This window comes from Phasianus colchicus, chromosome 3, assembly GCF_987193195.1.
Source record: "Phasianus colchicus chromosome 3, bPhaCol1.hap1.1, whole genome shotgun sequence".
Taxonomy (NCBI): Eukaryota; Metazoa; Chordata; class Aves; order Galliformes; family Phasianidae; genus Phasianus; species Phasianus colchicus.
Window position 1 is genome coordinate 10,378,840 of NC_143438.1, and position 15,669 is coordinate 10,394,508.

Genomic DNA, 15,669 nt, shown 5'->3' on the forward strand with positions numbered 1-15,669 from the left:
AACATTTTAATTTCCTTGGTTTGTCTTTTAGAAAGCAGAGATGATGAGTGCCTGTACCACTCTCATTAATGTTTATTTTTTGAAACAGCTCTGCATTCAGCAGCATCCTGTGTTCCATTTAGTGAACTTCTGATTTCGGATACTTAATTGCATGGGAACAAAAAGGGAAAAGGGGGGAAAAAAGGAAAACTTCACTCTAATGGACATCTCCCAGTCAAAGGCTGTGCTGTGCCCACTGGGGTTGCTCATGAGCAGCTGGAGGATGCCAAGGGCACAGCAGGAGCAGTCTTTGCTGGCAGAAATTTAAACCTAGACAGGCAAGAGGCTGTACGCTGGGCTACTTGCTATTACTCAGACACAAGCACAGTTAGTATTGCTTTTAGAGAAGAAAAGCAGCAATAGGAATAAACAGGGAACAGACTGGCTGTCCAAACAGTTCAGCAGCATTGAAGGGAAAGATAACCAGAACCTGGAAAAACATCCAACCAACCTCCAGCATGGCTAATGACAACTCTTTGCTGTGCATCAGAAAACAGGCATCTGGGTACTTGCTGTCTTTCCACCTGGTCACTGCCACTCTGTTACAAAGCCTCAGTGGTGTACCTCAGCATGATGCTGGTATCTGTCCCCAGGGTTATGGATGAAGGTGTTGTGATCACTCACATGCTCTTAGGCTGAGATCAAAGGCCACTATCCTCCATCCCAGGCAGGAATTGCCTCGGTGTTTTCTGTTGAATGAGACTTGGGGGAACAGAGCAAAGCTAGTAGTGAGGCTTACGATCTGGGAAGTAACAAAAACAAACAAACAAAACAACAACAAATAAATAGAGATGCTCTATTTGAGTTCATATGACATATTTGTCAATTCACTGAAGAAGGAAAGATAAAATTGAACTCATTTACAAGTATAGTGCAGTCATTCAGTACTACAAAAATGAAGTATTTTAGATGTTGCTGTACAAAAACAAAATAGAATGGTTTGGGTTGGAAGGCACCTTAAAGCCCATCCAGTTCCAACCCCCTGCCATGTACAGGGCTGCCCCCCACCAGCTCAGCTGCCCAGGGCCCCATCCAACCTGGCCTTGAGCATCTCCAGGGATGGGGCACCACAGCTTCTCTGGGCAGCTGTGCCAGCGCCTCACCACACTCAGAGTGAAGAATTTCCTCTTAATGTCAAATCTAAATCTCCCCTCTTTTAGTTTAAAACAATTCTCCTTGTTCCATCACTATCGTCCTGTGTAAAAATAGCCCATGACAACAGCTCTGTTTTTCCTCAGCTTCAGAAAAAGCTGTGGGCTATGAGGGATATGCGTGGGTTTGGAGTTTAGGATGAATATCAAGGACTGTTGAGAATAGAATTGTTACTAAGTCTGGTTCATGTATTCGGGGAACAAAACTTACTATGTGGGAAGGAAGAGAAGGAAGAAGAGATAATCTCTCTCACACCAGTGTTCTTCAGACACAGCCACCCAGACTCTCCTGGCATTGCCAGATGGGGAGAGAGCCTGAGAATCCTGTACTTGTTTTCTCCCAGCTGGCTTTTAAGAGTCCAGAGAGACTGAACAGGGATGGAGGAATTCAGGCTCAGAGGCTAAACAGAGAGTACAGCTTCCAGAGGCCCCAAGAGCCATGGGCTGCCAGCATCACACCAGCAGTATTAGCTGCAAACATGCCATGCCAGTATTTCTCTCCTCCTCTACCACAGAAAGAATCCATGTGTAATACTTGGAATGATATTTTCTGCCATGATCCTGAGCACTGGGAGATCAGGACTTTCAAGTCTGTACCTATCACTGCAGTAATAAGGAACTGGGACAAAATTCTGATGCCAGGAGATGATAACAAGGTTGAAGAATTATAGAATCATTTGAGTTGGAAGGGATCCTTAAAGGCCATCTAGTCCAACTCCCCTGCAATGAACAGGGACACCTACAGCACATCAGGTTGCTCTGAGCCCCATCCAGCCTGACCGTGAATGTCTCCAGGGACGGACATTCACCACCTCTCTGGGCAACCTGTGCCAGTGCCTTGCCACCCTCACTGTAAAACACTTATTCCTTATATCCAATCTAAGACTCCCCTCTCTTAGTTTGAAACCACTTTCCTGTCCTGTCAGACCCTGCTAAAAAGTCTGTCCCCTTCTTTCTTATCAGCCCCCCTTTAGATACTGAAAAGAAGGTGCAGATACTGAAGTTTAGATACTGAAGAAGGTGTAGCTCTAATTTGAACTAAAAAAAAAAAGAAATTGTGATGGCATATAATACAAGTCTGTTTCATTAGTAAGATAGAAACAACAACAGCAAGATGACATCTCATTGAATCACTTATCTCCCTTCAAGTGGCAGCTGTATGCTTTCATGGAAGATCTCAGTCTGAGTACCAAACTGAGGTCAATGTGCCCAAATACAACATTCCAAATCAATTCATTAGAAAGCACGAGCAGGACATGGTTATGGTTTTGCTCCCTGCAGGGGGTTTCAAAGTAGCACAACATTTTTCAGGACACTGAATAGGAATGTTCATCCAGTGGAGCTGTGGGAAAAAAGAGGAAGTGTTGTCACAGCTTGCTGATTATTTTATCAAGGAAGTAACTATGGATAAAATGATCTCCATATGCTCCCACTGCAGTTACCTTCCTTCCACGTGTAGTGCTTAGCTCAAGATTTGCGTGCCGAACACCGCATCTGCACTGGGAGTGCTGGAATGTTTACCCCAGACAACAGCTCCTCTCTGCCCTGTTATCTGACCTGAGTCATAGACAGGCATCATCCCACATGGGAAGGGGAGCTGCTGCTTACCACACCCCACCGAATCATGGGCTCTGCTCCAACCTAGGGCTGTGCTTCCGTCTGCCTTATCTGCCTTGGGAGTGTGAGAGCTGGCGGAGCATGACGCATCCCATGGAGAGTGAGCAAGTGGAGTGTAGCAAACAGTCTGAGAATGGCCCACTTAGTGAGCCAGACAGCAAATACCTACAAATAAGGGAAGAATTTAAAGACGACAAGAATTCCCTCTGAATGAATCACAAACATCAAAACCTGCCCATTTTCCAAGACATAGCAGTGTACCAGCCTGAAACATGCAAAATTTGCGAAGGCATCTCACCCCTCAACTCCCTTTTTTACAGATAGATATCAAAGCACTTTGCCAAATAGGTTGGTATCATAGAACACCCTTTTAAAGAGGTGAAAGTCTCAAATGCTGGCTTACAGAAAGACAGCCCACTAGCCAGAGGTGCTGCCAAGAAAGAACAAAGGTCTCCTTCTCCCCAGACATCATCCAGTTTAAAAATCCAGATACTCTATTTTGCTGGGCCAGGGAAGCATTCCAAATTTAAATCTGTGCTTTTAAATTTAATTAATTATTTAAATTATAAAGCATTTCCCCCCCAAAGAATATATAGAAAAAAGTCCATAAGATAATCTGTTTGTTTAAACCAAAACCAATCATGGATTCACCAAGGGGAAATCGTGCTTGAGCAACCTGGTAGCCTTCTACCATGCCAGCACTGGTTGGGTAGATGGGGGAGAGCAGTAGATGTTGTGTACCTTGACTTCAACAAGGCGTTTGACACTCCCACAGCATCCACATCTCCCACAGCATCCCCGTAATGAAGCTTAGAAAGTGTGGGATAGAGGAGTGAACAGTGATGTGGGTTGAGAACTGGCTGACTGGCAGAGCTCGGAGACTTATGATCAGTAGCAGAGTCTAGTTGGAGGCCTGTAGCTAGCAGTACTCCCCAGGGGTTGCTGCTGGGTCCAGTCTTGCTCAACATCTTCATCAGTGACCTGCATGAAGGGACAGAGTCCACCCTCAGTTAGTCTGCTGATGATACCACACTGGGAGGAGTGGCTGACACGCCAGAAAGCTGTGCTGCCATTCAGAAAGACTTGGACAGACTGGAGAGTTGGGCAGAGAGGAACCTGATGAGTTTCAACAAAAGCAAGTGCAGTTGCCTGGCCCCAGGGAGTAATAACCACACACATCAGTACAAGTTAGGGGCTGACTTGCTGGAGGTGAGCTCTGCAAAGAAGGACCTGGATGTCCTTGTGGACGACAGGTTGACCACGAGCCAGCAGTGTGCTTTGGTGGCCAAGAAGGCTCATGGTATACTGGGGTGCATTATAAGGAGTGTGGGCAGCAGGTCAAGGGAGATGATCCCTTCTGTTCTGCCCTGGTAAGGCCACATCTGGAATACTGTGTCCAGTTCTGGGCTCCTCGGTTCAAAAAAGATAGAGATCTCCTAGAAAGAGCTGGATGGAGGGCAACAAAGAAGAAAAGGCTGAGAAATCCAGGTCTGTTCAGCCTAGAGAAGAGAAGACTGAGAGGGGATCTGATCAATGTTTATAAAATTCTAAAGTGCAAGAGGCAACTGAATGAAGCCAGACTTTTTTTCAGTAGTATGTAGTGACAGGACAAGGAGCAGTGATCACAAACCAGAACATAGGAAGTTCCACACAAACATGCAGAAGTGAGGGTGACAGGGCACTGGAACAGGCTGCCCAGAGAGGCTGTGGAGTCTCATTTTTTGGAGGTATTAAAGACCCATCTGGTCTCTTTCCTGTGTGACCTGCTGTAGGGAATTTGCTTTAGCAGCAGGGGGTTGGACTCAATGATCTCTAGAGGTCCCTTGAACACATGCAATTATGCAATTTTCTGTAATTAGCCCTTAGGTCCATCACACCACAGTTAATGCTTAAATGGTTCCATCTTCCCTCTTACCAGAGTTATGAAGACATAACTCCAAACACAAGTTTATATAATCCTATGGCTAAGCCTCACAACAGAGTTGGCACAAGACAAGAAGACCTCACAGAGGTCAGAGAAGACACTAGGACTGCACATTCAGTGCCATTCCCCAGCAAAAGGCTGTGCAGTGATCCTGTGGGTTGATGGGAGCACAGTAACATGCAACAGAGCCTTGGGGGATGTAGAGTTATTGGAGTGGGTCCAGAGTAGGGCCACGAAGATGATCAGAGGACTGGAGCATCTCTCCTATGAAGATAGACTGAGGGAGTTGGGCTTGCTTAGCTTGGTGAAGAGAAGGCTTCAGGGAGACTTCATTGCAGCCTTCCATACTTAAAGGGAGCTTACAAGTAGGAGGGGGACTGACTTTTTACATAGATAGATAGTGGCTGGACAAGAGAGAATGCTTTTAAACTAAAAGAGGGGAGATTTAGATAAGATATTAGAAGAAAATTTTTTATTCAGAAGGTGGTGAGAAACTGGAACAGGTTGCTTAGAGAAGCTGTGGATGCCCTATTCCTGGAGGCGTTGAAGGCCTGATTGGAAGAGGCCATGGACAGCCTGATCTGGTGGGTGGCAACCCAGGAGTTTGATGATGATCATTAAGGTCCCTTCCAACTCACAACATTCTATGATTCTTTGAATGTAACTGGCACTGCAGTAGGTGCTGTTTTAGGTAAATTATTGTCACTACATCATTCCAAGAGTTGCCTATTTTAATTTACTTTTTCCATTTCTTCCAGTTCAGATTTGTAGTACATCAAACAACTTGCCTGACAAGCATTGGTTATGCAGGTGGAAAAAGCCCAGTATACTGCCTTTAATGGAAAGTTCTGGCTTGGTCACTAGTCTTATCAATGGCTTTACTCTGAATCTCCTGAAAAACAGCAGACAGTACAATATCTAGCCCAGTAGTGGGTACATTACTCAGTTCCTTTCATTATAAGGAGAGAAACAGGTTATCTTGGGACAGAAAACCAACTTTCATGAGCGCCTCACAATTAAGCACCATCAAAGAGTGAATAACACTTGCTTTTCTAAGTCTTGCTGGTGTCAGTAGCACCAGAGCTTCCTTACAGCACGAAAACGTTTTTTACAACACTGAGTGTACCCTCCTCACAAGTGAGGGAGGAGAAGAAAGATCTTAAGGCTTTTTATGGATCTTAAGGAAACATTTAGTGTCACCTCCCATCCATTGTCTGAAAATTAACTCCCAAAAAATCCTTCTTGTGCATAACTAAGCTTGAAAGGATTTAATGTGTTTGATATATGAATGGAAGGATTTAACGTTTGATATATGAATGGGTGGTCTTTTATATATAGTTTGATACAGAAAATAGAGAAAAATAGAAACTACGCTGGATTTTACAGTAAGAGTAACATTTCTCATTTTAGGAAGGCCAGCTGTTCTGCCAGGGAAAGTTGTTAGCAGCAGAAAAAAGACAACACTTCCTCCTCCAGAAGACAAACACTATCCTAGCAACAAAACACTGCTTTTCTTCCCCATGGCCACTATCACATGACTCAGTTGTCTCAGCAGCATTTGTCTAGCCTCTGTCTGTGATAAGAGCTTTATGATATGTTGTAGCACACCAGAACAAGTAGATGCAATACTTGGGTCTTAGCCAACACAGAGTTCAAGGGCTTCACCTCTGACACTTTCTTGTATTGATAGTCATGATTAACTACACTCAAAACCACCAGCATGGGAACCCTTATCATGGGCTGTGTCCTGGTTTCAGCTGGGACTGAGTTGATTCTTCCTTCATATAGTGTGGTATTATACCATGTTTTGGCTTTAGTAGAAAAACAATGTTGATAACACACCAATGTTTCAGTTGTTGCTGAGCAATGCTGTACAGAGCCAAGGACATTTCAGCTTCTCATACTGCCCTGCCAGCAATGGGCTGGGATGGTACAAGGAGCTGGGAGGGGGCAGAACCGGGACAGCTGACCTAAACTGGCCAAAGGGATATCCCATACCATATGGCATCATGTGAAAAAAAATTAAAATGGGGGGGAGTTGGTGGGGTAGGCTGCCACTGTCTGGGGACCAGCTGGGCATTGGTCAGTGGGTGGTGAGCAATTTCTTGTGCATCACTCATGTTGTGTGTGTGTGTATATATATATATATATAATTATCATAGCTATTATCCTTTTTTACACTTTTATTTTCTGTCTTAGCAAATAGTTTTTATCTCGACTCACAAATTTTGCTTCCTTTTTTCTTTTTCTGATTCTTTCCCCCATTCCACTGGGACAGGGAGGAGTAAACAAATGACTGTTTGCTTAGCCTCCTGCTAGGTTAAACTATAACAGATTGGAAGGAACACTGAAGACCATCCAGTTCCAACTCCACTGCCATGGGGAAGGACACCTCCCATCAGATCAAGCCCCTTCCAACTTGGCCTTGAATGCCTCCACAGATGGGGCATCCACATCTCCTCTGGGCAGCTCTGTCAGTGCCTTGCCACCTTCATGATGTCAATCTACCAACACCCGCAAGTCCTTCTCCTTGGAGCTGCTTTCAATCCATTCTCTACCCAGCCTGTATTTGTACTCAGGATTACTCCAGCCCAATTGAACTTGCACTTGTCCTTGCTGAACTTCACGAGACCTGCATAGGCCCACCTCTCAAGTCTGTCCATGTCACGGATGGCATCCTGTTCCTCCAGTATATTGACTGCACCACATGGCTTAGTGTCATTGGCAAATGTGCTGAGAGTGCATTCAGTCTCACCATCCATGTTGCCAACAAAGGTATGAAACAGTGCAAGTCTCAATACCAAGCCCTGAGGAACGCCACTTGTCACAGGTCTCCATTTGGGCATAAGTTGCTGACCACAACTCTTTGAGTGCAACTATCCAACCAATTATTTAGCCACTGAGTGGTCCATCCATCACATCCATGTCTCTCTAATTTAAAGATAAGGATGTAATATGACAGTGATAAATACTTTGTTTATGCTAGCAATCATCAACCAGTGGGGTAAAAACATACTAGAAGGGTGAAATAGCCCAAGTAACCACTGCTGCCTCTGTGACATATTCTCTCTGCTTTCCAAACTCTGTAAGAGTGAGTCTCTGTGCTGTACATAGCCTTGCTTTCTCTCCACCTGTTCCCTTTCCATTGAGGAAATACATGAAAATGCAGCTCGGGGCATCAGAAAACTATGGACAGATAAAAGAGGTTAACTAAGGAGAGTTTAGACTTCTTTTTTTAAAGCTCGAAGCAATTGCTTGCTAGGGGCCTGAAATCAAGGACTGCAAAGCCTCTAAGGGCTCCTTTTGTAGAGCTTCCAACCCAGAATATTTATCTTTGTCACAGAGCACAGAGAGGATTTTGCTGTTAGATAAACAACAAGCTCTATCACTCCACTAATTTCCAAAGCTTCTGCTGCAACTGGGACAAATTCTTCCTTTAGGCCATCCCGGGGCAGTACTGTTCTCAGCGATATCTGCAGATAACACACAAAGGAGCCTCCCTTCCAGCAGCATCTTGGCTAATCCCCTGCAGTTGTAAGAGGAGCTGTGCTGCGGCTCTTAGAAACCACGCCTCCCTTCACCGCTTACCAGAGGGTTTTCTTTGTAAAACCACGAGCATAATAATTACATGGTGGCTTAGGAAAGGCACGCTACATGCTTCCCTGAAAAGTCAAGAAGTTCCTTGTTTATCCTCTCATACATGCCTGTAAACCATCAATAATTATGTTTTGCAACAACCCAAAGCAAAGACAGAGCATTCCCCTGTCCTTGAGATCTTAGAAGCACAGCCATTGCTGGTCCAACTCAACACCAAGAAAACTCTGAGAATCTTGCACTTGTTGGAGGGTCTACTGATATGTATATTTCCAATAAGGCTTCTCCTGCTGCTCCAAAAGATGGGGAATGCACAAGTGCAGCGTGATGTAGCATTGAGATGTTCACAAGTTGTACCTCCTGGCTCATATTGAGGGCTACCTCAGCTGAACAGAAGATTTGCACAGCACACAAACTGTTGGCAACAATATGTGGGGCTCCAAGGGCCTCCTCCTAAGTCCTGCTCAGGATAGCATCTTGAAAACCTGGGATTAAGCCACTGGAGGCCAATTTGGTGTATTATCCAATGGTGTGCCTGGGAGTTCAGCTTGTGTATGTCTCTGTCTTTCGGAGAAGAAAATGAGATCCCTCTTTCTTCGAGCCTCACTCCTCCAACACGTATTTGCCCCTGTGTCCCTTCATTAAGCAGAACAGCAGAGTAGGGAGTAATATGCAGCTTTAAAACCAGATCAGAGGTTTTGACCAGAGAAGCCCACAAAACCCCAACACAACAAAAAAGCTATACATACACACACACACACATATATAGATATATATATTCCCTGAGCACAGTAAAGCAAGTTAAGAAGAATAACATTCTTGTTGCTGATAATGAAATGCTTTTCATCGTCCCAGTTAGAGGATGAAAGCCATGATTCTCCAAATGCAGCTCTGTAGCGGCCTGATGTCATACCTAACCACAAAGCACCATGACTTAATACACCACAACTGTTAGAAAATACAGTGTCCGACACATTGGTTTCCTAACCTCACAGTGAAATATTTATGCCATAAAACTTCCTTCTTTTTGAAAAAGAAGGGCTCTGAAAGATGGTATTTAAAATACCAAGTGAACTACAGCGAATAGGAACATTCAATGGCTGTTTGGTTTCCTTTCTTTTTAGAAAACAGAAGTACTTGGTGCTTCTGTAGGATATGGAAAATATTCCGAAGACGTAAGGGGATGGTTTTCATTCTAAAGACATTAGAGGATTTTTTTAACACCCATGTTTCTCTGTACCATGCTGGCAGTTTAACAGCTTGGCATTGCTAGAGGAGCATAAAGCAGCCTCTGGATAAGGATTCTGCTCAGGTAGCGTGGAATTGCAATTAAAAAGTCAATTGTTTGCAAGTCTGAATGGAAGAATGGAGTGAGAGGAAAGGACAGATGAGAAACACAATTCGTTCATTGGCTGCAAAGGCCGCTGCCAAGAGTAATGCAGAAGGCATTCTCTAGACATGGTGTACAGGCAGGGGACACCTGCAGGCATCTGGAGAGGAACTTTTTATATGGTAGTAACAGGATGAGGGGAAATGGCTTTAAACTGGAAGAGGATAGATTTAGACTAGATATTAGGGAGAAATTCTTTACTGTGAGGGTGGTGAGACTGGAACAGGTTGCCCAGTGAGGTTGTGAATGCTCCTTCCCTGGAAGCCAGGCCAGGCTGGATGGGGCTTTGAGCACTCTGGGTATAGTGGGAGGAGTCTCTGCCTATAGCAGGAGGTTGGAACTAAATGATCTTACAGGTTCCTTCCAACCTAAGCCATTCTTTGATTCTATGATCTCGCATGCTTAAATTGAACCCTCAGTCCATAACCTGCTCTCACCCTGGCTCCAGGCACCATGTCTCTGCCCACAACTGCAAAAGCTGTGAAACTGCTCTAAAAATAGGGATTTCAGTAAAAACTTGTTTTTGTTTTTTTTTTTCAGCTCTGTTTTGCTGTGTTACGGTGCATCACGCTAGAAATGTGGGCAAGCGTTGTTTGGTAGCAAGAGCTGCCTTTTCATTTCCAAAGAATGTCCCCACCAACCACATCCCCATGTAAGGAAAAAGAAGCAATTACTGGTAGCGTTGCAACCAGGGGAAGGCAGAGCTGTGCTCCCTGCCAGACCTCACTGCCAGCAGAGCTTGGCCTGATGCTCCACCTGGTCCCATCCCGTGGCAATGCCTTGCCTTCAGCTCACTGCACAGCCCAGCATAGCTCATGCTTTGCACGGGTCGTTTTTTGGCTGAAGGGGAAATATCGCCCTGACCAACTGGAGTGCACAAAGAGCCTCAGAAGAAAAGGAGAAAAGAAAAGTTTATCTTGCTGTACACAGAATGTGTGCCGCACGTCAGCCGGGAGAAGAAAGACATCCAAAAGCTGCTGCCAAAAATCCAAGGCTCAGGAGCACGAAGCAGCTGCTGCAGAATATGTGGATGAATAAAATATTGGTTAGTCTCCAAGCGTGACCCTGCCGACAAGAGAACAAGAATAGTTTTTATTCCACCAATAGTTCTATGATTATGCAGACAAATTCTGCCTTTATAATGAAGCAATCTCAAATTCCAGAATCGGGGGCAGGAAAGGAAAGGAGCAGAAATAAAAAAGGGAAATATTTTGAAGTATAAAGTCTGGACAGAGGAACAAATTTTGGAACAGGGATCCATCTCTTCTAAAAACAAACCCAAACATTGAACTCTTTGACCCAGGGCCCCATCAGTTCAAGAAGCCCCTCCATTCAAGGAATGTAAACTCCACAATGAGCGGAGCCCGGAGCTCTCCTTTATGGATAGCAGGAAACTTCTTCAAAGGGCCGGTTTATGACCTGGCTTGAGAGCTGGAAATAATTAAGTGTTCTTGTCAAAGGTCAAAGTCATGGGGTGAAATTCCTGGGAACTCCAAACAACTCTGGGTTGAATGGAGCATTTGGGCTTTTTCTGTGCATGGTGAGAAGGCAGCAGGCAGTGTGGGGACAGAAAGAGCCCAGCCTGAGCTATTCTGCCTTCCCAAGGGCTGGTGGGTGTTTTGGAACTCATCTCGTTTTCTTGGAGGAAAAAAAAAAAAAAAAAGTGAGGCTGAGCTTAAAAAAAATCTGTAAATAAGAATCACAGCCAAATAATGTATTTATAGCAGCACCAAATATGAACTAAATGCCAAGATCCTGGCAACACAAGCTAAGATCCCGATTCATTTTCTGCTCCTGATTTAACTCACTGAATTCAGTGAAGCACTGGACACTGTGAATCTGTCACCAGATGAAGACAACAGCACTGCTCCAGGCCTAAGGAACCACTGCGTTTTGCTGTGTACCTTACAGTTGTAACACCATCCCTGTTTGCAGGCGTTTGGTGCCACAGCCTGAAGCCATGCACAGCTCCATGTGCCTGCCAGCAAGCAGAAGGACAAACAGGTATCAAAATGCTCCACAAAGTCAAAAAAGCCTCCGGTCATATCTGACATCCCAACTTGGTAGGGATCCCGTTACACAATGAGATGAAGTGAGGCCAAAGTAGAGCTAGTGGTGAGATTGGGGGTTGGCTGGGGTTCTGGCAGATGGCCCCTCTGCCTACACCTTTCCTCACGCTCTCATTCTGCCAGCCTGGAGACAGCCCTGTTCCATCAATAGCTCCTTGTTCATCCCCCTTCCACCTCCTCATTCAAACTTCTAAACCCAAAGAGCAACTATAACCATGCTGTGACCTCCTGCACCGACTTCTCTGCCTTTTCTGAACTGAAATTGATTTTCCTTGCCTGGGAACATCCAGGATCTACCCCCTGACCTTCAGCCTGAGGTTGTGTGTTAGGAGCACGAGGGAATGCGAAAGTGACATTTGGCTGTCAGTGTTGGTAAGAAATACGAGCCACCCAATGCTAGAAAACAGTCTGCTTCTGTCCAGTGCCTGGAAACAGGGGAACTGCCAGACTCTCTGAGATACAGGGGTCAATACCCCAGCTCTGACACTAGCCAGCACCAGATGCTTCAGAGAGAGGTCTGAGGAGCCTATGGCTGCCAGACACGGGATAATCCCATCCTTATCTCCTGCTCTGCAGAACAGCACAGTCAGCACGCACACCAGTACAGGCACATACGCTCACACTGGGAACTGTTGGCCTCTGAGCACTCTCCTCCTAGAAATATCATGGTGTGCTGTAACTGTGGATCACAGTGGTGTGCCTCTTACCCATGGGCATGACTCTACATAGGAAGGGAATGAATTAGATGAAAGATGCTTTGGGTTCAGCAAATCTATATAGCACTGTAGTTTCCATATTGGATGTAGCTGATGAATGAACAGACTGTATCCAATGAACATAACCCTGTTCACCAGCCCAGAGCCAGAAGTCTGGACAGGAGCTAAAATACCATCATTTTGTCAAAAGAAGAAGGCTGCTGGAATAACTTGCTAACCTGTAGCCTACATTCCCCTAATCTATGCATTTGCTTTATCATCATACTGTGTCCCTTTTCCACTCCTTCAGGATCAACTTTTAGTCTCCCAATTACCTCAGTACATAGTCCGTGATCTTCACGTCCCTAAGGAGCATGGAAAGAAGGGAGATGGAAGGAAGGAAGGTGAAAGGCAGAGTCTGCATAGGACTTTGTTTGGTTCTGGCTGCTCTACCAGGTGAAGATTTTCCCCTTGGTTTCTCAGTCCACGCTGAGTTGCATGAAGCAACCAGTAATTTTAACTCTTCAAAAGTGGCTTGAAATCCTATTCAGTTTCAAACTGGGCTGAAGCATGTAGATGGGCAGAGGGGCATCCAGCTGTTGTCTATTAGTGCTGTGCAGCTGCATGTCCTGACACACCCTGTGGATCATCCCTCCTCCCTCCATCCCAACAAATGCTTTTTCTCAAAGTGAACATATCCTTCAAAGTTGCACCTTCTTCAGTGATCAGACCTACTCATGTTTGTTCAAGGTAGGTAATCAGAGTGCCCCTGCACAGCTGGGCTCCCAAAAAGGCATTGAGAGGATAGCAGGGCAGGTTTCTGAGACTGAGTTATTTCACTGTCAAGCTCTGCAAACTGCTGGCTTGGGATAAGGTCTTCCATGAGCAGGGGATGCCAACTGTGCATCTATTTTCCATATATCAGCGTGTCTTTGTAGCACTGTTGGTCCTGTGAAGAGAAAAATGGGCTTTCTTTGTGTAAAACTTCAGCTGGATACTTGAGGTAAGGAGTGTTAGAGGTTGTGAAAAGTCGCTGGAAAGGCCACTGGATTTCCTGGCCCAATTTCTTCCTGCCTTTTGAGTTTATCTGCCATTACATAAACCAGATGATTATGAAAATGCTGCGCGGCTCAGCACCGGCAGTACAGAGGAGAGGGGGAGGAGAAGGTTGTGTTGACCTATTAGAGAATTTTGTTGTTGATGCAGTTCAGGAAAACAGAGATATCAACACACTTTGTTTAATTAGTGCCTGTTTCTGAGCCTCAGATGTCTTGCGGAATACATTTTGTACCAGTAATTAAAATGCATAAAACTGTAGAGAGTTGTAGCATTATAATCCACGTTATCTGATACTGCTGCTGTTTGATAGCTCTTCAAACAAAGCACAAAGAAACCTTGATCTTCCTAATGCTCTTTACTCAGAAAGGGGCCCAACACAAAGGGACTTGTAAGTCTGCCTTCCAAAATCAGTGGGCATGAAAAATAGGATTGCAGTTTCTTGGCAAAAAGAAGTGTTTCCTTGGTATTAGTGGAGCAGGCTATTTTTAGGTTGTTCTGAAGTATTTTGTGAGGGGCCTCTCTGAATCAGTCCAAAACACAGAAAATCCTCTTCTCTCATCTGGAGAACACTGTATTCCCTCCTCACAAGGTAAGTTGTTGAATAACAAAACAACTTCACAGGCAGCATTTTCTGGTCCCTTAAGTAAAAGTTCTCCCTGCCCTCCTTGTGGGTCCTGGTGGCTGCTCTGCTTGCTGTCAGAAGCATTGCTGAGAAGCTTGTGTGAAAATGTATTCTCTGAGGCTGCTGCAGGCACCTGGTTTTGCCACAATGCTGTTCAAGGTAAAGCCAAGTCTTCTTCCACTGCAAACAGTTTCCTGTGGAAAACCAGGGCTTTGGTTAAGTGAAATCATTCGTTGCACATGTCTAATAGAGAGCAAAGTGCTGACATTTGGGCAAAGAATAACCAAATGCTCCCAGACTCAAAATAGTTCAGCCAAAAGACTGCAAGCTTTGAAAGGTTGCCAAACTCGGCATCTTTCCATGCAAAATACTAAAAAGAGAAGTGGGGTCTGTTCTAGAGGGACCCTCCACTTTCCTATTTTCTCATCAAATGACCAGGATCACTGTCTCGCTGTTAGCCTGGAAAAAAAAAAGTTATGTAGGCTGTTCAGAATGAGCATTTTTTTTCTGCTTGCACATGATAAATTACACTTTAAGAAGGAAGATGCATGATTGTGGAATTGTTTTTTTTTTCACCTAGAAGAAAACAAAGACGATTGCTTTCCTCTGATCCTGAAATGAGTCTTGCCTACTGGAAAATGAGGTGGCATAAACAAGGAAAAGGGAGTTTGGCCTTTAGTTCTGACCCATTTTAGCAACTTGAATATCTTTCATGCTGAAGACATACGGTGAAATAGTTCTCGTAGATTCAGGTGATGTCTTCTGAGGAACATCCCACCACCTGCATACCCCATCTGTCCCTTTTCCCTCCCTCATTCTTCTCCCAGCCAACTGGGTCCTGCCCAAGGACACTGACAATTTCAGTTTGGTTTAAGGCATAGGTGTCCAAACTTTTGGGCCACAGTGAGTAAAAAGGAATTGTCAACCAATGCAAAGAGCACAATAATGCCATTTGATAGAGAAAATGCTCAGCCATAAAACACATCTCTCAGCATACTCAGCATATTTTTCTTAAAACATTAAAGAAAGAGAGAAACAAAACCGTACGAGTGGGATATTTGAGTTTGTTTTTGTGAAACTAACGCGTGAGGCTGGCTCGATGGTTGGGTTGCTGTGAATGATGGGTGCCCATCTGGGGCCACTCCGCTAAGAGCCGCAGCCTTTACATCACAGGGCCAGGCGCGGCCATGTTGCCAGCTGGGCCAGGCCGCGTGCAGGCCGTGGGTTGGACGTGTCTGATTTAAGGAATTATTTCTCCTTTTCCCCTCTGTGCCCTTTCCAGACTCTTGGCCAGTTTCTAACTTTTAGCCAGACTGGAAGTTCTTAAATTACTGAAAACAATACGATGCATGAAACCACAGCATTCTGTTCTCACTGAAGCCCAAGTGCACATTTCTCCTTTCTTCATATCAAAATAGTACCATAGCAATAACATTAAAGCGTAACATTACCACTTCACACTGAAGAATGACCATTATGATCACAGCAGTACCCCACTGTGCTTTTTTG

General features: G+C 44.8%; 1 protein-coding gene across 5 annotated transcripts in view; it reads right to left on the bottom strand.

The window, feature by feature from the left end:
* Window positions 1–15,669, bottom strand: part of LOC149918398 (uncharacterized) — a 99,940-nt gene that overhangs the window by 24,399 nt on the left and 59,872 nt on the right. The window contains exon 5 of one of the 5 annotated variants that reach the window (XR_016464987.1): window positions 635–781. The exons of the other annotated variants lie outside the window; for them this stretch is intronic. The gene's annotated coding sequence lies outside the window, so the exon portion shown is untranslated. Of the gene's footprint in view, window positions 1–634; window positions 782–15,669 lie in introns of those variants that run through there. 5 annotated transcript variants of the gene reach the window in all.